This window comes from Rattus norvegicus, chromosome 5 (assembly GCF_021556685.1).
Source record: "Rattus norvegicus strain SHRSP/BbbUtx chromosome 5, alternate assembly SHRSP_T2T, whole genome shotgun sequence".
Taxonomy (NCBI): domain Eukaryota; kingdom Metazoa; phylum Chordata; class Mammalia; order Rodentia; family Muridae; genus Rattus; species Rattus norvegicus.
In genome coordinates, this window is record NC_141538.1 from 80066206 (window position 1) to 80090720 (window position 24515).

Consider the following 24515-nt stretch of genomic DNA (forward strand, 5'->3'; position numbering starts at 1 on the left):
AGGAAACACATCTCAGAGACAAAGACAGACACTACCTCAGAGTGAAAGGCTGGAAAACAACTTTCCAAGCAAATGGTCAGAAGAAGCAAGCTGGAGTAGCCATTCTAATATCAAATAAAATCAATTTTCAACTAAAAGTCATCAAAAAAGATAAGGAAGGACACTACATATTCATCAAAGGAAAAATCCACCAAGATGAACTCTCAATCCTAAATATCTATGCCCCAAATACAAGGGCACCTACATATGTAAAAGAAACCTTACTAAAGCTCAAAACACACATTGGACCTCACACAATAATAGTGGGAGATTTCAACACCCCACTCTCATCAATGGACAGATCATGGAAACAGAAATTAAACAGAGATGTAGACAGACTAAGAGAAGTCATGAGCCAAATGGACCTAACGGATATTTATAGAACATTCTATCCTAAAGCAAAAGGATATACCTTCTTCTCAGCTCCTCATGGTACTTTCTTCAAAATTGACCATATAATTGGTCAAAAAACGGGCCTCAACAGGTACAGAAAGATAGAAATAATCCCATGCGTGCTATCGGACCACCACGGCCTAAAACTGGTCTTCAATAACAATCAAGGAAGAATGTCCACATATACTTGGAAATTGAACAATGCTCTACTCAATGATAACCTGGTCAAGGAAGAAATAAAGAAAGAAATTAAAAACTTTTTAGAATTTAATGAAAATGAAGGTACAACATACCCAAACTTATGGGACACAATGAAAGCTGTGCTAAGAGGAAAACTCATAGCGCTGAGTGCCTGCAGAAAGAAACAGGAAAGAGCATATGTCAGCAGCTTGACAGCACACCTAAAAGCTCTAGAACAAAAAGAAGCAAATACACCCAGGAGGAGTAGAAGGCAGGAAATAATCAAACTCAGAGCTGAATTCAAACAAGTAGAAACAATAGAAAGAATCAACAGAACCAAAAGTTGGTTCTTTGAGAAAATCAACAAGATAGATAAACCCTTAGCCAGACTAACGAGAGGACACAGAGAGTGCGTCCAAATTAACAAAATCAGAAATGAAAAGGGAGACATAACAACAGATTCAGAGGAAATTCAAAAAATCATCAGATCTTACTACAAAAACCTATATTCAACAAAACTTGAAAATCTTCAGGAAATGGACAATTTCCTAGACAGATACCAGGTACCGAAGTTAAATCAGGAACAGATAAACCAGTTAAACAACCCCATAACTCCTAAAGAAATAGAAGCAGTCATTAAAGGTCTCCCAACCAAAAAGAGCCCAGGTCCAGACGGGTTTAGTGCAGAATTCTATCAAACCGTCATAGAAGACCTCATACTAATATTATCCAAACTATTCCACAAAATTGAAACAGATGGATCACTACCGAATACCTTCTACGAAGCCACAATTACTCTTATACCTAAACCACACAAAGACACAACAAAGAAAGAGAACTTCAGACCAATTTCCCTTATGAATATCGACGCAAAAATACTCAACAAAATTCTGGCAAACCGAATCCAAGAGCACATCAAAACAATCATCCACCATGACCAAGTAGGCTTCATCCCAGGCATGCAGGGATGGTTTAATATATGGAAAACCATCAACGTGATTCATTATATAAACAAACTGAAAGAACAAAACCACATGATCATTTCATTAGATGCTGAGAAAGCATTTGACAAAATCCAACACCCCTTCATGATAAAAGTCCTGGAAAGCATAGGAATTCAAGGCCCATACCTGAACATAGTAAAAGCCATATACAGCAAACCAGTTGCTAACATTAAACTAAATGGAGAGAAACTTGAAGCAATCCCACTAAAATCAGGGACTAGACAAGGCTGCCCACTCTCTCCCTACTTATTCAATATAGTTCTTGAAGTTCTAGCCAGAGCAATCAGACAACAAAAAGAGGTCAAGGGGATACAGATCGGAAAAGAAGAAGTCAAAATATCACTATTTGCAGATGATAAGATAGTATATTTAAGTGATCCCAAAAGTTCCACCAGAGAACTACTAAAGCTGATAAACAACTTCAGCAAAGTGGCTGGGTATAAAATTAACTCAAATAAATCAGTTGCCTGCCTCTATACAAAAGAGAAACAAGCCGAGAAAGAAATTAGGGAAACGACACCCTTCATAATAGACCCAAATAATATAAAGTACCTCGGAGTGACTTCAACAAAGCAAGTAAAAGGTCTGTACAATAAGAACTTCAAGACACCGAAGAAGGAAATTGAAGAAGATCTCAGAAGATGGAAAGATCTCCCATGCTCATGGATTGGCAGGATTAATATAGTAAAAATGGCCATTTTACCAAAAGCAATCTACAGATTCAATGCAATCCCCATCAAAATACCAATCCAATTCTTCAAAGAGTTAGACAGAACAATTTGCAAATTCATCTGGAATAACAAAAAACGCAGGATAGCTAAAGCTATCCTCAACAATGAAAGGACTTCAGGGGGAATCACTATCCCTGAACTCAAGCAGTATTATAGAGCAAAGTGATAAAAACTGCATGGTATTGGTACAGAGACAGACAGATAGACCAATGGAATAGAATTGAAGACCCAGAAAAGAACCCACACACCTATGGGCACTTGATTTTTGACAAAGGAGCCAAAACCATCCAATGGAAAAAAGATAGCATTTTCAGCAAATGGTGCTGGTTCAACTGGAGGTCAACATGTAGAAGAATGCAGATCGATCCATGCTTATCACCCTGTACAAAGCTTAAGTCCAAGTGGATCAAGGTCCTCCACATCAAAGCAGACACACTCAAACTAATAGAAGAAAAACTAGGGAAGCATCTGGAACACATGGGCACTGGAAAAAATTTCCTGAACAAAACACCAATGGCTTACGCTCTAAGATCAAGAATTGACAAATGGGATCTCATAAAACTGCAAAGCTTCTGTAAGGCAAAGGACACTGTGGTTAGGACAAAACGGCAACCAACAGATTGGGAAAAGATCTTTACCAATCCTACAACAGATAGAGGCCTTATATCCAAAATATACAAAGAACTCAAGAAGTTAGACCGCAGGGAGACAAATAACCCTATTAAAAATGGGGTTCAGAGCTAAACAAAAAATTCACAGCTGAGGAATGCCGAATGGCTGAGAAACACCTAAAGAAATGTTCAACATCTTTAGTCATAAGGGAAATGCAAATCAAAACAACCCTGAGATTTCACCTCACACCAGTGAGAATGGCTAAGATCAAAAACTCAGGTGACAGCAAATGCTGGCGAGGATGTGGAGAAAGAGGAACACTCCTCCATTGTTGGTGGGGTTGCAGACTGGTACAACCATTCTGGAAATCAGTCTGGAGGTTCCTCAGAAAATTGGACATTGAACTGCCTGAGGATGCCTATACCCAAAAGATGCCCCAAGATATAAAAAAGACACGTGCTCCACTATGTTCATCGCAGCCTTATTTATAATAGCCAGAAGCTGGAAAGAACCCAGATGCCCTTCAACAGAGGAATGGATACAGAAAATGTGGTACATCTACACAATGGAATATTACTCAGCTATCAAAAACAATGACTTCATGAAATTCGTAGGCAAATGGCTGGAACTGGAAAATATCATCCTGAGTGAGCTAACCCAAACACAGAAAGACATACATGGTATGCACTCACTGATAAGTGGCTATTAGCCCAAATGCTTGAATTACCCTAAATGCCTAGAACAAATGAAACTCAAGACGGATGATCAAAATGTGAATGGTTCACTCCTTCTTTAAAAGGGGAACAAGAATACCCTTGGCAGGGAAGAGAGAGGCAAAGATTAAAACAGAGACTGAAGGAACACCCATTCAGAGTCTGCCCCACATGTGGCCCATGCATATACAGCCATCCAATTAGACAAGATGGATGAAGCAAAGAAGTGCAGACCGACAGGAGCCGGATGTAGATCGCTCCTGAGAGACACAGCCAGAATACAGCAAATACAGAGGCGAATACCAGCAGCAAACCACTGAACTGAGAATAGGACCCCCGTTGAAGGAATCAGAGAAAGAACTGGAAGAGCTTGAAGGGGCTCGAGACCCCATATGTACAACAATGCCAAGCAACCAGAGCTTCCAGGGACTAAGCCACTACCTAAAGACTATACATGGACTGACCCTGGACTCTTGACCTCATAGGTAGCAATGAATATCCTAGTAAGAGCACCAGTGGAAGGGGAAGCCCTGTGTCCTGCTAAGACTGAACCCCCAGTGAACTAGACTGTTGGGGGGAAGGGGACAATGGGGGGAGGGTGGGGAGGGGAACACCGATAAGAAAGGGGAGGGGGGAGGGGGATGTTTGCCCGGAAACTGGGAAAGGGAATAACACTCGAAATGTATATAAGAAATACTCAAGTTAATAATAAAAAAAATTTGTAAAGACTGTGCAACATAAAAAAAAAAAAAGAATTGATGAGAGATTCTTGTGAGTTTTTGCACCCCCACTGAACTTCGTTATAAGTTTCCTAAAGAGATGCCCTCCTTGGTTGGGGTTGAATATATACCACCCTAACATTCCAATAATAAAATAAGTGTCAGGAAGGACTGTCTCTGTCCTCTTGGACCCAATGGAAAGAAAACTACAGTAAACCAGGAAAAAGACAACTGAAAGAGTTGGCTGCGTAGAAACAGGATCTTGTAACCTTAGGTTAGAAGATGAAATACACACAAGGAATATTGAACAAACAATGCATTAAGTTAAAAAACAGATTTGTGGTTATGCCTGGTATAGTGGCACATGCCTATTATTCCCAGTACACGGGAGGCTGAAATACCTTTTCATAAGTTTGAGGTCAGCCGGAGCTACATAGCAAAGCATTACTAGTCTCCCCACTGTGATTAAATTTAGGATGCCATGATGTAAGTGTTATAAAAGCCATACTTATCCTACTTACCCACACACAGAAAGAAGCAGAAATGTAGGACTACTTGTTCTCAAGAACATAGTGTGCATAGTTTCACATCCCTGTGACTTCTAAGTTGCCAGTTCTTGTTCCTGGTGGAGTCTGGCTAAAGTCTCTACCCTTGGGTTGTAAGAGGTGTACTTTTGCCTCTTCAATAAATCCTTCTATTTTTACTAAGGCTACCTAAAATAAACTGAAACAGAACACATCTACCAAGGAGAACTGAGGAGCCAGCAGATGACTGGGGCACTGCGAAGGGTGGCTGCTCCTCCCTTCTCTTCCATGAGCAATGTACCAAGGACATCCTTACTAACAACCAATGACTCCATGGTTCCTCTAAGTTCCCTGATGCTTTTGCAAAGTCATGAAATTCCAAGCAACTCACTTGGGAGATGCTTTACTGTCTGGGTTTACAGTGGGTGTCCACCTGTTTTCCCAGTGACTTGTGGATTGCATGCCTTTGATCCTGTCACCATTCCAATAGATGATGGCCATTTTCAAGTTGATTCATGGCCCGAACACTTGCTCATGTTCTTTTTCCTACACATTGCCCAATGCAAAAATGTACATTTAGGAAAAGTCTTCTTCTCTCATCCTACTCCCTTACCAGCTCTCTGCATAGAAATGGAATGGAGAAATCATCTGAGGTAAGAGTTTTAAATTTAAAGAGAGAAACATAGGTAAGAGTGAATAGCCACTCCAGTTTATATGGAGAAAATCAGAGCATCTGAATGGATGACTGGAATTCTCACTTTTATGGAGGGCATTTAGGAGATCCTGGTTTGGGGTAAACTATGGTGGCACACATCTTTAATCCCAGCATTCATGAGGCAGAGTTCCAGACCAGTCAGGGCTACATAATAGAAATACATATGTGTGTGTGTGTGTGTGTGTGTGTGTGTGTGAGTGTGTGTGTGTGTGTGTAAGAGAGAAAGAGAGAGAGAGAGAGAGAGAGAGAGAGAGAGAGAGAGAGAGAGAGAGAGAGAGAGAGAATGTTTGGTGGAAATCTGTATAGTATAGAAGGGGGAGTCCAGAAAAGCTGAACTGGAGCCACTCTTTCACCCAGGAACTCAAGACTCGCACCCTGGGATAGAGAGATGAGCAGGACTCTCCAGGCAGCAGGACTCTCCGTCTTCTGATACCCAGTGATGATGGGGGAAGACAGGGACAAATTTCGTTTTAAAGGACGTGATCAGGACTTACACCTGTTCTCTTGAGATGTAAGATTAAAACAATCTTTGCCCGTGTGTACACATGTTCATCTGGATGTGTGCACATATCCACATGCCCATGCATGTGCATGCCAGTTTGTCATAAAGCCATTCCTGGACTGTTTTCTTCATCTTAGGTTTGCAACAAGGTTTCTCACCAAACAGCTCACCAGTTGGCTAGACACGCTGGCCAACAAGTCCCAGCTCCGGTCTCCACCGCCTTGATGCCAGATTACAGGTGTGCACCTCCAGGCACAGCTTCTTACATGGAGGTTGAAGAGCTGAACTCAGGGTCATGCTCATGAGGCCAGTACTTTACAAACTGAGCCGTCTCTCTAGCCCCATAACCAACTTCCTACAGGGATGGATGGAGGTGTCACAATGGGTATCCACTCCCCCAAAACACAGAAAGTATGAAAAGACAACTTCACTATGAATGTTTTGTGAATCACAGTCCTACCATGTGACAAGATCATACCAGGGCACTAATAATTGATTAAGGTTGAAATCATTTTCTCTTCCTTTCCTTGTTTTTTTTTTTTTTTTGGTTTTTTTTTTGTTTGTTTGTTTTCAAGGCAGGGTTTCTTTGTATAGCCCTGGCTGTCCTGGAACTCACTCTGTAGACCAGGCTGGCCTCAAACTCACATAGATCTGTCTGCCTATACCTCCTGAGTGCCAAGATCAGAGGTGTGTGTATCCCCCTTCTCAGAAAGAGAATTTTCTTAATTTGAGACAGCAACTGGAACCTGAATTTTAAGAGAAACCAAATGTCACTTCAGAAACTGAAGCATGGGCTCACTGGGCCCTGCAAGTGCAGGTAATGCTTATGAGTGACACATCTGTACCGCGAATCAGGGAACGTGGACTCATTAACCCTCCTAAGTACTAGACTTAGAGATAAGACAAGCCGGACTCATGTACTGTCAGTGACAACTAAAAAAAAAAACCAACAAATGGGACTTGACAAGAGGATCATAGAACACAGGTCAAAAGCAGGGAGGGTTAAGGGAGCCTCTGACTATTAAGAACGAGAGTTTCCATAGCTGAATTTCCTACAAGCCACTCCAATAAGTAGGTAGGACAAAGACGTCGGAGATGTCCACCTAGAAGCTGCCAGTCTAGAAAAGTTAGCTTGTATTTGCATACTGGGAGATCTTTTGGAAAGATGCAATAGAGACTAGAACACCAGGATGCATGACTTTAAGGGACCATCAGCAAAGTAAGGGAGCTGGTAACTCACCCATTTAAAGACACAGCAAGAACTTAAGGTTGACAGCCATTAACAAGGGCACTAGAGGGCAAGAAGGTTGACTAGAGAGTGATTGTATTAGTTACGTTCATATTGCTGTGATAAAACGCCATGACCGTGTCATCAGGGGGCAGATGGTTTCAGAGAGATACTTCTCTCTCTACAGTCATGACAGGGAGGCATGGCAGCAAGGGACCGTCACAGAGCAGGAAGCTGAAAGTCATATCTTGAGCTGTAAGTAGGAAACAGGCCATACCTGAGTGTGGGGCACACACACAGTTGGGCCAGCCCTAATGAAAACACCCACCAACTGGGTGATGTCTCAAATGCCTGAGACTATGGGGGGATATCTCATTCAAATCATCCCAGGGATTAAGGACGGATGGACACTTACAGAGCAGGGGTATGAGGAGTTTTGTAGTTAATGGAAGGAAACAAAATTATTAGGAGTGTCCACCATCTCCAGAGATGCAAAAAAGAGACTGATCTAAGAATGTCTAAAATTATTACAAGAAAATATGACAATTAGGGAACTGGTGTGCAGGAAGAGGAAAGGGAAAATTGAGGATTCTTTTTTAAATATCGTGAAGAGGAACGAGATTGAACGTTGAAGAGTCTTCTGGAGGCTAAGTGATAGGTATACAGTAGGGAAGGGGCTAGGTGAGGGAGGTGACTTCAGGCTACTGAGCCCCGGATTTCAGCTTTCTCCCTACCACTGTCAGACTGGTGACTGACTATACTCTTGCTCCTTATGGAAGACCATGCCTCTTGGGCTACCCTGTAGCATGGCATTTGGAATTGCTGCACCTCCTCTATAAAGAGATTATGCATGCCTACCCCTGAGCCAGGCGGCTCGCTCTGATCATTTGAAAGTGAGCTACAGTGGGTAACTAACACATCCAAGCAGTGATTTAAGGAGTAATTAAGTGGTTCCATTCACCCATTCTTTTCTTCTCCATGAAATAAAAGCTTGTTGTGAGCTGCTCATGTGGACAAGTTTACAGGAGAAGGTGATATTAGAATCTCCAAGGTAAGAAAACATCTGTACTGTGAATTCCTTTTCTCCTGAGAGATTCTGGTGTTGTTTCTACTAGTTCCTGGTTAAGAGACAAAAACCCGGAATTTTTAAGAAAAAAATTTTTTTCCATATTGGGGATTAAATCTAGGTCCTTGTGAGAAATCACTCTCTATTCTGAGCTGTATCCCCAGCCCTAATGAGAGTTTTCAAATTACTCTTTGAGGAATTCCAAGCTTACCACCAAGAAACTAAAGACTTACTTGCACTGGTTCCTGTTTTCTTGAGTCTGTGCAGACTACTTGGGCTGTTCTTATTGACCCTTCCTGAAGACCACCGCTCTTTTTCTCCATCCAACTTAGAAACTAGGCCTTGTTTGGGATCTTGATTTCCTACTCATAAGAAATGGTAGACACTGAGGGTTGGACCAACCATTTCAGAAATCAAGCCCCAACTTTTTTACTTCAGGGTCTTTCAAGGCTAATGAACATATATGGCTTCTGATGTTTCAAAATAAGCATGCCCATGAACCTCCCTTTTAAGTACACCTTCCCTTTTGGAGGCAATGGCACAAGCATCATTCCTAGCACCTGTTGCAATTCTGTCTAAGCTCCACCCCACAGCTACTTGGCAGCAGCCAGGTATGCTCTGCCCCACAGTTGCCCAGCAACAGCCGTATATAGTACCTGACACTATAAAAGGAACTGTTTCACCCCCCACCTCTTATTCCCTCTTACCATCTCTTTCCTCTCTTGTTCTTTGTTCTTCTCTGTTCTTCCCAACACCCCCATGTGCCCATGACTGGGCCACCTTTTCTCCCTTCTTCTGCTCTTCTCTCCTTAAACCTCACCATGTGAAACCATGGTGTCTTAGTATTTTCTGTCCAGGCATGGGCCGAGATTCAAAACCCTAACAGTATTATAAAGGGATCAAGATTTAGCGGGAGTCCCAAACCAGTGGATCCCTTCCCCCAGCAGCTCTCTGCTCCCAAACCCCGTGGGAGAGAGCCCTCACCGCCTGGTCAGGTGGACACTCCTGAGGCTGCAGAGCAGAAGAGACCACCAACACTGCCCAGCCCTGCCCACAACCCTGGCCCAAGAGGAAACTGTATACAGCCTCTGGGTTCACGTAGAGGAGGGCCCAGGAACAGCAGGTCCACTGAGTCTGAGACACCACCGGAACCTGAAGGGACCGACCGGATAAACAGTTCTCTGCACCCAAATCCCGTGGGAGGGAGAGCTAAACCTTCAGAGAGGCAGACACGCCTGGGAAACCAGAAGAGACTGCACTCTGCACACATTACTGATTCAAGAGGAAAACACCAAACACCATCTGGAACCCTGGTGCACGGAAGCTCCAGGAAAGGGCGGTGCAGAGCTTCCTGGTTGCTGCGGCTGCAGAGAGCTCCTAAGCAACACCTCATGAGCAATCATGAGCCTCGGGACCACAGGTAAGACCAACTTTTTTGCTGCAAGCGACCTGCCTGGTGAACTCAAGACACAGGCCCACAGGAACAGCTGAAGACCTGTAGATAGGAAAAACTACACTCCCGAAAGCAGAACACTCTGTCCACATAACTGGCTGAAAGGAAACAGGAAAACAGGTCTACAGCACAACTGAAACACAGGCTTATAGGACAGTCTAGCCACTGTCAGAAATAGCAGAACAAAGTAACACTAGAGATAATCTGATGGTGAGAGGCAAGCAACAGAAACCAAGACTACATGGCATCTTCGGAGCCCAATTCTCCCACCAAAGCAAACACAGAATATCCAAACACACCAGAAAAGCAAGATCTAGTTTCAAAATCATATTTGATCATGATGCTGGAGGACTTCAAGAAAGACGTGAAGAACTCCCTTAGAGAACAAGTAGAAGCCCATAGACAGGAGTCACAAAAATCCCTGAAAGAATTCCAGGAAATCATTAAACAAGTAGAAGCCCATAGAGAGGAGTCACAAAAATCCCTGAAAGAATTCCATGAAAACACAATCAAACAGTTGAAGATATTAAAAATGGAAATAGAAGCAATCAAGAAAGAACACATGGAAACAACCCTGGATATAGAAAACCAAAAGAAGAGACAAGGAGCTGTAGATACAAGCTTCACCAACAGAATACAAGAGATGGAAGAGAGAATCTCAGGAGCAGAAGATTCCAAGAAATCATCGACTCAATTGTCAAAGATAATGTAAAGCAGAAAAAGCTACTGGTCCAAAACATACAGGAAATCCAGGACTCAATGAGAAGATCAAACCTAAGGATAATAGGTATAGAAGAGAGTGAAGACTCCCAGCTCAAAGGACCAGTAAATATCTTCAACAAAATCATAGAAGAAAACTTCCCTAACCTAAAAAAAGAGATACCCATAGGCATACAAGAAGCCTACAGAACTCCAAATAGATTGGACCAGAAAAGAAACACCTCCCGTCACATAATAGTCAAAACACCAAACGCACAAAATAAAGAAAGAATATTAAAAGCAGTAAGGGAAAAAGGTCAAGTAACATATAAAGGCAGACCTATCAGAATCACACCAGACTTTTCGCCAGAAACTATGAAGGCCAGAAGATCCTGGACTGATGTCATACAGACCCTAAGAGAACACAAATGCCAGCCCAGGTTACTGTATCCTGCAAAACTCTCAATTAACATAGATGGAGAAACCAAGATATTCCATGACAAAACCAAATTTACACAATATCTTTCTACAAATCCAGCACTACAAAGGATAATAAATGGTAAAGCCCAACATAAGGAGGCAAGCTATACCCTAGAAGAAGCAAGAAACTAATCGTCTTGGCAACAAAACAAAGAGAATGAAAGCACACAAACATAACCTCACATCCAAATATGAATATAACAGGAAGCAATAATCACTATTCCTTAATATCTCTCAACATCAATGGCCTCAACTCCCCAATAAAAAGACATAGATTAACAAACTGGATACGCGGGCTGGGGATTTAGCTCAGTGGTAGAGCGCTTACCTAGGAAGCGCAAGGCCCTGGGTTCGGTACCCAGCTCCGAAAAAAAGAACCAAAAAAAAAAAAAAAACCAAACTGGATACGCAACGAGGACCCTGCATTCTGCTGCCTACAGGAAACACACCTCAGAGACAAAGACAGACACTACCTCAGAGTGAAAGGATGGAAAACAACTTTCCAAGCAAATGGTCAGAAGAAGCAAGCTGGAGTAGCCATTCTAATATCAGATAAAATCAATTTTCAACTAAAATTCATCAAAAACGATAAGGAAGGACACTTCATATTCATCAAAGGAAAAATCCACCAAGATGAACTCTGAATCCTAAATATCTATGCCCCAAATACAAGGGCACCTACATTCATAAAAGAAACCTTACTAAAGCTCAAAACACACATTGCACCTCACACAATAATAGTAGGAGACTTCAACACCCCACTCTCATCAATGGACAGATCATGGAAACAGAAATTAAACAGAGACGTAGACAGACTAAGAGAAGTCATGAGCCAAATGGACATAACAGATATTTATAGAACATTCTACCCTAAAGCAAAAGGATATACCTTCTTCTCAGCTCCTCATGGTACTTTCTCCAAAATTGACCATATAATTGGTCAAAAAACGGGCCTCAACAGGTACAGAAAGATAGAAATAATCCCATGCGTGCTATCGGACCACCACGGCCTAAAACTGGTCTTCAATAACAATAAGGGAAGAATGCCCACATATACGTGGAAATTGAACAATGCTCTACTCAATGATAACCTGGTCAAGGAAGAAATAAAGAAAGAAATTAAAGACTTTTTAGAATTTAATGAAAATGAGGGTACAACATATCCAAACTTTTGGAACACAATGAAAGCTGTGCTAAGAGGAAAACTCATAGCGCTGAGTGCCTGCAGAAAGAAACAGGAAAGAGCATATGTCAGCAGCTTGACAGCACACCTAAAAGCTCTAGAACAAAAAGAAGCAAATACACCCAGGAGGAGTAGAAGGCAGGAAATAATCAAACTCAGAGCTGAAATCAACCAAGTAGAAACAAAAAGGACCATAGAAAGAATCAACAGAACCAAAAGTTGGTTCTTTGAGAAAATCAACAAGATAGATAAACCCTTAGCCAGACTAACAAGAGGACACAGAGAGTGTATCCAAATTAACAAAATCAGAAATGAAAAGTGAGACATTACTACAGATTCAGAGGAAATTCAAAAAATCATCAGATCTTAGTATAAAAGCCGATATTCAACAAAACTTGAAAATCTATAGGAAATGGACAATTTCCTAGACAGATACCAGGTACCAAAGTTAAATTAGGAACAGATAAACCAGTTAAACAACCCCATAACTCCTAAGGAAATAGAAGCAGTCATTAAAGGTCTCCCAACCAAAAAGAGCCCAGGTCCAGACGGGTTTAGTGCAGAATTCTATCAGACCTTCATAGAAGACCTCATACCAATGTTTTCCAAACTATTCCACTAAATTGAAACAGATGGATCACTACCAAATTCCTTCTATGAAGCCACAATTACTCTTATACCTAAACTACACAAAGACCCAACAAAGAAAGAGAACTTCAGACCAATTTCCCTTATGAATATCGACGCAAAAATACTCAATAAAATTCTGGCAAACTGAATCCAAGAGCACATCAAACCAATCATCCACCATGATCAAATAGGCTTCATCCCAGGCATGCAGGGATGGTTTAATATACGGAAAACCATCAACGTGATCTATTATATAAACAAACTGAAAGAACAAAACCACATGATCATTTCATTAGATGCTGAGAAAGCATTTGACAAAATCCAACACCCCTTCATGATAAAAGTCCTGGAAAGAATAGGAATTCAAGGCCCATACCTAAACATAGTAAAAGCCATATACAGCAAACCAGTTGCTAACATTAAACTAAGTGGAGAGAAACTTGAAGCAATTCCACTAAAATCAGGGACTAGAAAAGGCTGCCCACTCTCTCCCTACTTACTCAATATAGTTCTTGAAGTTCTAGCCAGAGCAATCAGACAACAAAAGGAGGTCAAGGGGATACAGATCGGAAAAGAAGAAGTCAAAATATCACTATTTGCAGATGATATGATAGTATATTTAAGTGATCCCAAAAGTTCCACCAGAGAACTACTAAAGCTGATAAACAACTTCAGCAAAGTGGCTGGGTATAAAATTAACTCAAATAAATCAGTAGCCTTCCTCTACACAAAAGAGAAACAAGCTGAGAAAGAAATTAGGGAAACGACACCCTTCATAATAGACCCAAATAATATAAAGTACCTCGGTGTGACTTTAACCAAGCAAGTAAAAGATTTGTACAATAAGAACTTCAAGAAACCCCGTGGGAGAGAGACCTCACCGCCTGATCAGGTGGGCACTCCTGAGGCTGCAGAGCGGAGGAGACCACCAACACTGCCCACCCCTGCCCACATCCCTGGCCCAAGAGGCAACTGTATAAGGCCTCTGGGTTCCCGTAGGGGAGGGCCCAGGAGCGGCAGGATCCCTGCGCCTGAGACACCGCCAGAACCTGAAGGAAACAGACCGGATAAACAGTTCTCTGCACCCAAATCCCGTGGGAGGGAGAGCTAAACCTTCAGAGAGGTGGACACGCCTGGGAAACCAGAAGAGACTGCACTCTGTGCACATCCAGACGCCAGAGGAAAACACCAAACGCCATCTGGAACCCTGGTGCACGGAGGCTCCCGGAAAGAGCGGCGCAGATCTTCCCGGTTGCTGCCGCCGCGGAGAGGACTTAGGCAGTACCCCACGAGCAAACTTGAGCCTTGGAAACGCAGGTAGGACCAACTTTTCCCCTGCAAGAGACCTGCCTGGTGAACTCAAGACACAGGCCCACAGGAACAGCTGAAGACCTGTAGAGAGGAAAAACTACATGCCCGAAAGCAGAACACTCTGTCCCCATAACTGGCTGAAAGAAAACAGGAAAACAGGTCTACAGCACTCCTGACACACAGGCTTATAGGACAGTCTAGCCACGGTCAGAAATAGCAGAACAAAGTAACACTAGAGATAATCTGATGGCGAGAGGCAAGCGCAGGAACCCAAGCAACAGAAACCAAGACTACATGGCATCATCGGAGCCCAATTCTCACACCAAAGCAAACACTGAATATCCAAACACACCAGAAAAGCAAGATCTAGTTTCAAAATCATATTTGATCATGATGCTGGAGGACTTCAAGAAAGACATAAAGAACTCCCTTAGAGAACAAGTAGAAGCCTACAGAGAGGAATCGCAAAAATCCCTGAAAGAATTCCAGGAAAACACAATCAAACAGTTGAAGGAATTAAAAATGGAAATAGAAGCAATCAAGAAAGAACACATGGAAACAACCCTGGACATAGAAAATCAAAAGAAAAGACAAGGAGCTGTAGATACAAGCTTCACCAACAGAATACAAGAGATGGAAGAGAGAATCTCGGGAGCAGAAGATTCCATAGAAATCATTGACTCAACTGTCAAAGATAATGTAAAGCGGAAAAAGCTACTGGTCCAAAACATACAGGAAATCCAGGACTCAATGAGAAGATCAAACCTAAGGATAATAGGTATAGAAGAGAGTGAAGACTCCCAGCTCAAAGGACCAGTAAATATCTTCAACAAAATCATAGAAGAAAACTTCCCTAACCTAAAAAAAGAGATACCCATAGGCATACAAGAAGCCTACAGAACTCCAAATAGATTGGACCAGAAAAGAAACACCTCCCGTCACATAATAGTCAAAACACCAAACGCACAAAATAAAGAAAGAATATTAAAAGCAGTAAGGGAAAAAGGTCAAGTAACATATAAAGGCAGACCTATCAGAATCACACCAGACTTTTCGCCAGAAACTATGAAGGCCAGAAGATCCTGGACTGATGTCATACAGACCCTAAGAGAACACAAATGCCAGCCCAGGTTACTGTATCCTGCAAAACTCTCAATTAACATAGATGGAGAAACCAAGATATTCCATGACAAAACCAAATTTACACAATATCTTTCTACAAATCCAGCACTACAAAGGATAATAAATGGTAAAGCCCAACATAAGGAGGCAAGCTATACCCTAGAAGAAGCAAGAAACTAATCGTCTTGGCAACAAAACAAGGAGAATGAAAGCACACAAACATAACCTCACATCCAAATATGAATATAACAGGAAGCAATAATCACTATTCCTTAATATCTCTCAATATCAATGGCCTCAACTCCCCAATAAAAAGACATAGATTAACAAACTGGATATGCAATGAGGACCCTGCATTCTGCTGCCTACAGGAAACACATCTCAGAGACAAAGACAGACACTACCTCAGAGTGAAAGGCTGGAAAACAACTTTCCAAGCAAATGGTCAGAAGAAGCAAGCTGGAGTAGCCATTCTAATATCAAATAAGATCAATTTTCAATTAAAAGTCATCAAAAAAGATAAGGAAGGACACTTCATATTCATCAAAGGAAAAATCCACCAAGATGAACTCTCAATCCTCATCTTCGGTTGGTTTATATACAAGTGTGCAATTTCTAGGCTTGAAAGTAAAATGATGCTATCTCGTGCTGGATAGAGGAGCCTTATTTTTTATTATGGCAGCTTGCTATTTTTGTAATATGGTGATTTGGTTGAACACATTAAAGTACAGTAGTAACTGATCTCCCCCTCTTCCTGGATGAGTGAGGAGATGATTAAATGTTGATGTCAGCATCCATGAGCATATTCAGATGAGCTTCTGCTTCTGTTGAAAAGGATGCTGTGTTTGATTGTGGTCCGAAGCTTTGAAGCACTACTTGGCATCTCCTTCCTTGGAGGTCTCACTGTTTAAACATAACAGATTTGATAGCTTGTTGGTAAGGTGAGGTCCAGCTTGTCTCCACTAGGTCATCTTCATGTGAATCCGGTGGTTATACGGTTTTGTTCTAGGGATATTTCATTTTTTTAATAACGGTTTTAGCTGACATTCATGGAGAGAATGAATCCTTAGAAGTGTGCCACTAGTGAAAGGAAATCCTGTCTAGAGTATGTTTCTTTACAAAGCTGTGTCACACCATCCTTTGGGCCCTCTGCTGGAAAAGTAGAATCAAGTCTCAAATAATGCCTTTTAAATTGTATCCTCTAGTATTATAGATGTAGGACAGTACTGTATCATACCTCTGTGGATGTAAAATAGCTTGTACCTGCTTTATGATACGTAGTAGTGACCGTGCTTTATCAGAGCTGTTTTTAATGATGTTGCTCAGAATGTTTTCTTTCCAGATGATGATTGAGAAGCTAATTTAAAAAAAAATGGTGCCAGGTACCACAAGAGTAACAGAACTGTGCTGTTTTCTCGGGTTTTGTTTTTTTACTTTTTTTTTTTTAATGGAGTGTGCTGGATGTCTCTACAGTTTTGTTCAGATGACTGCAGAACCTGGAAAAGCTGTTGCTGCTGTTGATGCATAACACACTGCTATTATTGGTCTTTTTATATAAATATAAATATATATATACAGATATATAATTTGAATTTTTTGAAACTTTACCTGTGCTGTCAACTTTCGAAAAAAGTATCCCCGTTTACTGTGTTGAGTTGGCACTGTACAGAAATTAACAGCCATATTGGTCTAGAAATGTTGAACTTAAGTTTTTTCCATTTGTACAGGGGTAACACACTGTATTAAATATGTAAGGTCTTAAAAAAAAACAATTGAATTATCTTAAAAGTATTTAAAGTAATATGAAAATATAATTCTTATAATCAAACACTGTCATGCAATACCAGTATCTGTCCATCAAATTCTCTTGTAATTTAATGAGGTAACCCTGCTTTTCTAGCCTTCTTTTTACAGCAACTGGCTGAGTCATGCTGTTTTTAGTGAGATTTTGCTGTGCCAAACTCTGTCTGCTGCAAAGAGAAAGAAAAACTGAAATAAGAAAATAAATATCTCTCTTTCCAGAATCTAAAGCAGAAAGAGTATTTGGAACTGTTTGTTTTCTGCCCTTGCACTGGGTCAGTCCTTACGTAAGTCTTATACAATATTTCAGTGGTTTTGCTTAGAGGCCAAGTGAGGCCAAAGCCAGCATCAAAATCAATAATTTCTACCTAGCCGTTTGTTTTCATCTTTCTTTCCCTTGGTTCTGAAAACAGGAGGTTAACTACTTACTGTTTTCAAGATGGCTATACAGCTTTCAGAAGAGGCATCTGCAGCATTCTGCAAAATTCAATTATGATTATCGAGGAATACTTATCAATGAGCATTCAAGGAACGAGAGCTCCCCTGTGCTCTGTTGACAGAACAATCCTGTTCTTTTGAGGAGATGGGTAGGTGAAAGATTGGCATGACTTTTGGTTAAGCATGATACTGATTTGGAGTTATAATTGGTTCGTCATAATGGTGTGAACACAGGGATTTTACATTAGTGTTCTATGCTCTTCATCAAATTACAACTATACTACAGGGAAGGTGATTCCGGATCATAAGGTGGCCTTGGTAATTATCCCCATGCTGCTTTTCAATGTAGTTAGGTTTACTGTTGCCTTTCACTGTTGACCACTCTGAGGTGCGTTGGCACTTCTCAGTGGTATCTAAGGGCTGCACTTTCTAACACATACAGCCATGCTCCTCAATTCCCTGAGGCCCCTTTCCCACTTAATTCCAGTTTATGGACTTTAAATTGGTACAGCCTTTCTGGGTAGCAGGTAGGGAATTAAATTAAACATGTGTATACCATTTGAGGTAGCAATTCCATGTCTTGAAATGTACCCTAAGGAAAACATTAAGGACGTGCACAAGGGTATGGAAACAATAAAATTCATCAAACTAAATGTACAAATTTGGGCTTTAACACCAAGGTAAATTTATTGAGGTGTAGTGGGAAGCCAAAGAATATCTGTCTGTGAATAGGGAATGCAGAGGCAGAGAGACGCATTCTAGAGATGCTTCACACACACACACACACACACACACACACACACACACACACACATTCAATCACTCATGTACACACACATCAAACTGGGTACCAGGTTTATTCATGAAAGCTCAACAAGGCTCCATACACATTTTATAGGCACAATGGAGGCAAACTAATAAATAAGCCAGATCTATTCCAAAAACAAATGAGAAATATACCCTAGCAATAGAAAATGATGAAATGTCACTCATCTTGCTCATTATAGGAAGCATGCATCAGTTCTCAAGTAAACTGTGGAAGATTTATAGGTTTTACCTTTGGGTTCTGTATGGATCAATGCTATGCCTAGCTAAAACAAAATCAAGTGCAAAATTGTATAGAGACATTTCATAAGGTTTTCACAAGCATAAACATCCCTATAGTTTTAAAAACACACAAAACACTATCAGTATGTCTTAAGTCAAGTTGGAATATAATTACAATGTAAAAAGCCCAAAACACACTTTTTGATATCATAGAATTTTCCTAAGAATTAACAGTACTTTAAAATGTAGTTAAGAATGTAGATATGATGTAGGTATAATACAGCCCAATGGTAGACAAAACATAGACATAATCTCAGAAGAGACTAGACTTTTGAACAGCGTTGAGACGCTGAAAGACTTTTGCATTATGATATGGCCACAAATGGAGGGATTCAGTAGGTAGAATGCGGTGGTTTAAATACGAGGTCTCCTCAAACTCCAGGGTTTTAATAATTGGTTCCCAGTTGGTAAGACTGTGTTGGGAGGTGTAAAGGCTATGACTTTGCTAGAGGAAGTATTTTACTGGGGTGGACTTTGAGGTTTTAAAAGCCTTCTACCACCCCTACCATTCACCCCTGTTGTTTCCTGCTTGTGCTTCAAAATATGAGCTCTCAGCTGTTCCTACTGCTACACCTAGTGACCATTGGCATGCTTCCCTACCTTGGTTAAGATGGACTCTTAACCCTTTGAATCTGTGAGCCCCAAAACCCTTCTAGAAGTTGCCTCACTCATGTTTTTTTGTTTGTTTGGTTTTGCTCGGTTACTGTTTTATTTTTTATGACAGCAATAGAAAAGTAACTAAAAGAGAAGCATTGGTTTTTCCAACCAAACTAATGACCTATTTTTCCCTATGACTACCTTGTCTTTTAAAAGAACAAAGGAGAATGATTTTTCTTCTAATGTGCAAAAAGTAAAATAAAGTCCCTGGATTCTTGTGTGCTTAGGAAAAGATCTCTGACAAAGACAGGAACAACGACAACAACAAAGAAAATAGAATATGTAAATTGTATTGGTCACACCCCCAAGAATGAAGTAGTCCCAGAAACCAATCATTGTGTGTTTTAGGTAAAAGGATTTAAACACACACACACACACACACACACACACACAGAGCAATTAAATAATAATTAATGCTAATAAATACTTGTTCAATTTACTTTTTGTTTATTTGACACATTGTCTTCACTATATAGCCCTGGTTGACCTTAAGTTCACAGAGACCCACCTGCCTCTGTCTCCTTGAATGAGTTCGAGATTAAAAGTATGTGCTACCAAAAAAAAAAAAAAAAAAAAAAAAAAAAAAAAAAAGAACTTCAAGACTCTGAAGAAAGAAATTGAAGAAGACCTCAGAAGATGGAAAGATCTCCCATGCTCATGGATTGGCAGGATTAATATAGTAAAAATGGCCATTTTACCAAAAGCAATCTACAGATTCAATGCAATCCCCATCAAAATACCAATCCAATTCTTCAAAGAGTTAGACAGAACAATTTGCAAATTCATCTGGAATAACAAAAAACCCAGGAGAGCTAAAACTATCCTCAACAATAAAAGGAGTTCGGGGGAATCACTATCGCTGAACTCAAGCAGTATTACAGAGCAATAGTGATAAAAACTGCATGGTATTGGTACAGAGACAGACAGATAGACCAATGGAACAGAATTGAAGACCCAGAAATGAACCCACACACCTATGGTCACTTGATTTTTGACAAAGGAGCCAAAACCATCCAGTGGAAAAAAGATAGCATTTTCAGCAAATGGTGCTGGTTCAACTGGAGGTCAACATGTAGAAAAATGCAGATCGATCCATGCTTATCACCCTGTACAAAGCTTAAGTCCAAGTGGATCAAGGACCTCCACATCAAAATAGACACACTCAAACTAATAGAAGAAAAACTAGGGAAGCATCTGGAACACATGGGCACTGGAAAAAATTTCCTGAACAAAACACCAATGGCTTATGCTCTAAGATCAAGAATCGACAAATGGGATCTCATAAAACTGCAAAGTTTCTGTACGGCAAAGGACACTGTGGTTAGGACAAAACGGCAACGAACAGATTGGGAAAAGATCTTTACCAATCCTACAACAGATAGAGGCCTTATATCCAAAATATACAAAGAACTCAAGAAGTTAGACCGCAGGGAGACAAATAACCCTATTAAAAAATGGGGTTCCGGGGGTTGGGGATTTAGCTCAGTGGTAGAGCGCTTGCCTAGGAAGCGCAAGGCCCTGGGTTCGGTCCCCAGCTCCGAAAAAAAGAACCAAAAAAAATGGGGTTCAGAGCTAAACAAACAATTCACAGCTGAGGAATGCCTAAAGAAATGTTCAACATCTTTAGTCATAAGGGAAATGCAAATCAAAACAACCCTGAGATTTCACCTCACACCAGTGAGAATGGCTAAGATCAAAAACTCAGGTGACAGCAGATGCTGGCGAGGATGCGGAGAAAGAGGAACACTCCTCCATTGTTGGTGGGATTGCAGACTGGTTCAACCATTCTGGAAATCAGTCTGGAGGTTCCTCAGAAAATTGGACATTGAACTGCCTGAGGATGCCTATACCCAAAAGATGCCCCAAGATATAAAAAAGACACGTGCTCCACTATGTTCATCGCAGCCTTATTTATAATAGCCAGAAGCTGGAAAGAACCCAGATGCCCTTCAACAGAGGAATGGATACAGAAAATGTGGTACATCTACACAGTGGAATATTAATCAGCTATCAAAAACAATGACTTCATGAAATTCGTAGGCAAATGGTTGGACCTGGAAAATGTCATCCTGAGTGAGCTAACCCACTCACAGAAAGACATACATGGTATGGAGTCATTGATAAGTGGCTAGTAGCCCAAATGCTTGAATTACCCTAGATGAATGAAACTCAAGACGGATGATCAAAATGTGAATTCTTCACTCCTTCTTTAAAAGGGGAACAAGAATACCCTTGGCAGGGAAGAGAGAGGCAAAGATTAAAACAGAGACTGAAGGAACACCCATTCAGAGCCTGCCCCACATGTGGCCCATACATATACAGCCACCCAATTAGACAAGATGGATGAAGAAAGAAGTACAGACTGACAGGAGCTGGATGTAGATCGCTCCTGAGAGACACAGTCAGAATACAGCAAATACAGAGGCGAATGCCAGCAGCAAACCACTGAACTGAGAATAGGACCCCTGTTGAAGGAATCAGAGAAAGAACTGGAAGAGCTTGAAGGGGCTCGAGACCCCATATGAACAACAATGCCAAGCAACCAGAGCTTCCAGGGACTAAGCCACTACCTAAAGACTATACATGGACTGACCCTGGACTCTGACCTCATAGGTAGCAATGAATATCCTAGTAAGAGCACCAGTGTAAGGGGAAGCCCTGGGTCCTGCTAAGACTGAACCCCCAGTGAACTAGATTGTTTCGGGGAGGGCGGCAAGGGGGGGGAGAGTGGGGAGGGGAACACCCATAAAGAAGGGGAGGGGGGAGGAGGATGTTTGCCCGGAAACCGGGAAAGGGAATAACACTCGAAATGTATATAAGAAATACTCAAGTTAATAAAAAAAATGTGGAAAACAGCTGGCAATGTGTTGTAGTGAATGCTACTTGTTATATCGTTTAAGTACAGAAATCAGATTGTTGAACAGTGTATATAGTATGTTCTCACTGTGGACAAAGACTGTGTATGTGTGTCTGTCTTTTTATGCCTCTGTGTACATAAATATGCATTTATACCTATATATTTGTATATGAATAGACTTGGATTTTTAACCTATAAGAAAATAGGGGCTACCACTGAACACAGGAGTGCAGCATGGATGTCTCACATTTTTATCATGTACAAGAGACTTATTCAAATATATATCACATTAAAATACTTTTATATGTACAAATTAACACAGTTTAAAAATACAGCCGAGTCTATTCCACAGTGTTATTTGACAAAGTGACCTGAGATTTCTATACTCATTTATGAACGAGTTTGAAGTATGGCATTAAACCTCGATATTCATGAAGAGTTTCCTATAGAACACAGATTTTGTTAACATGACTCATAACTGTAACTACTTTATTTCTCTTGTATCCTATTAAAAACTAAGGATGGATTCTTGTTGCAGATGAGTTTTTATTTCATATTCAGAATGCTAATTCACAAGTGTCTTAGCCGAGGATTTCAGCTGTATTGCGACAAATGCCTCCACACCCTGTTCTTACCCAGTAGCAGATACCGCTGCTCACTCAGCTTCTCACAGAGTCTGCTTCAGAATGCTTGGTGGGGAAGCATTCCAGAAGGTTCTGTACAGCAGCATGATTCTGTTTTCAAGAGACCTGTGTGCCATTGCAAACTATTAGCCAGGTTCTATTGCTGATAAGACACCATGACTAAAAGCAAAAGGTTCATTTCATCTTGTAGCTTAGAGCTCACCATCCAGGGAATTCAGGGCAGGAACCTAGAGGTAACAGGTCATAGAGGAGTACTGCTTACTGGCTTGCTTCTCATAGCATGCTCCACCTGCTTTCTTGTACATTAGGACTGTCAGCTCAGGGTGGCCTCTCCAACAGTGAGCTGGGCAGCGTTCTCAAGTCAACCGTCAAACAAGAAAGTGCACCACAGGCTTTCCCACGTACCCTTCTAGCAGGAGCATTTTCTCAGTTGACATCCCCTCACACATCATAATCCCAACTTGGGAAACTGGTTTAAGATCATGTCTCTGAAGCAAGCTTACAAAATATACTCTTGGGCTGGAGATGGCTTAGTCATTAAAGGATAATCTCACAAACCAGAAGAATAAACATTCAGTTCCCAGCACCCACAGCAGTCTCTCCAGTCAAAACAAAGTGAAACAAAACAAGACAAAAACCGGCCCATCTCACCCCCTTCCCTGAAAAGAAAATATTTGATTGTCTGTAACCTTTTATATTCTGACAGCATATTCATTAAATCCCATCTCAAAACACCATGGCCCAGTCGTTAGAACTTGTCTAGTCCTGTTCCGTCCCCCTCAGGATTTTATCTACAAGGCAGTGTAGCACAATAGTAGGCCCCAAACATAGGTGATTAAATACTTCATTCTGGTTCTTCCCAACGTCCTCATTTCAGAGAACAATGAGCATAAATATGGGCAAAGTCTGTGTGTTCACATGTGCATGCTTGTAATGGGGGATTATTGATTACCCTAGGAATATTGTGCTTTTATATTCAAATAATTGCTCTTTAGTGAAGAAAGTGCAATATGAGATCCATTGGCATTGGTAATTTCTCTCCAAGTGGAAGTCGGCACTGTACACAGAGTGGCAGAAAGCCTGCATCTTTTTTTTTTTTTATGTATGTGAGTACACTGTAGCTGTCTTCAGACACCAGAAGACAGCATTAGATTCCATTACAGATGGTTGTGAGCCACCCTGTGGTTGCTGGGAATTGAACTCAGGATCTCTGGAAGAACAGTCAGTGCTCTTAACCGCTGAGCCATCTCTCCAACCCCAAGCCTGCATCTTTTTAGAAGGGTATCCTGAATGGTAGACATTAGTGCTTCGAGTCATTTTGTGTAGTAAAAATAAATTCTCTCTTAGGTGAATGAAAAAAAAAGTAAGAGAACTAGATGTCAGGGCTGAGGGTGGTTCAGTAGACACTGAAGTGTAAGGATAAGGACCAGCAACTACATAGAAGGAAGGCCAGGCATGCACGGGTTGCACCAAATCCAGGTCAAGCATCAGAGAACTCCAGATTTCTCCCCACTATATCTAATTGTCAGAATTTAAGTGGCTGCTTCAATGAGCTAGAACGAAGCTCTGCTTGGCAACAAATGTGCACCGTACTTGTGTCTGTCATATAGCAGTTTTCTTCAAACCAAAACTTCTGTTCTTCAGGGTTCTAAAGCATGTGGTCAGAGAGTCCTAAAGAAGAGCTCTTTAAGACTTAGGATGTAGGGCC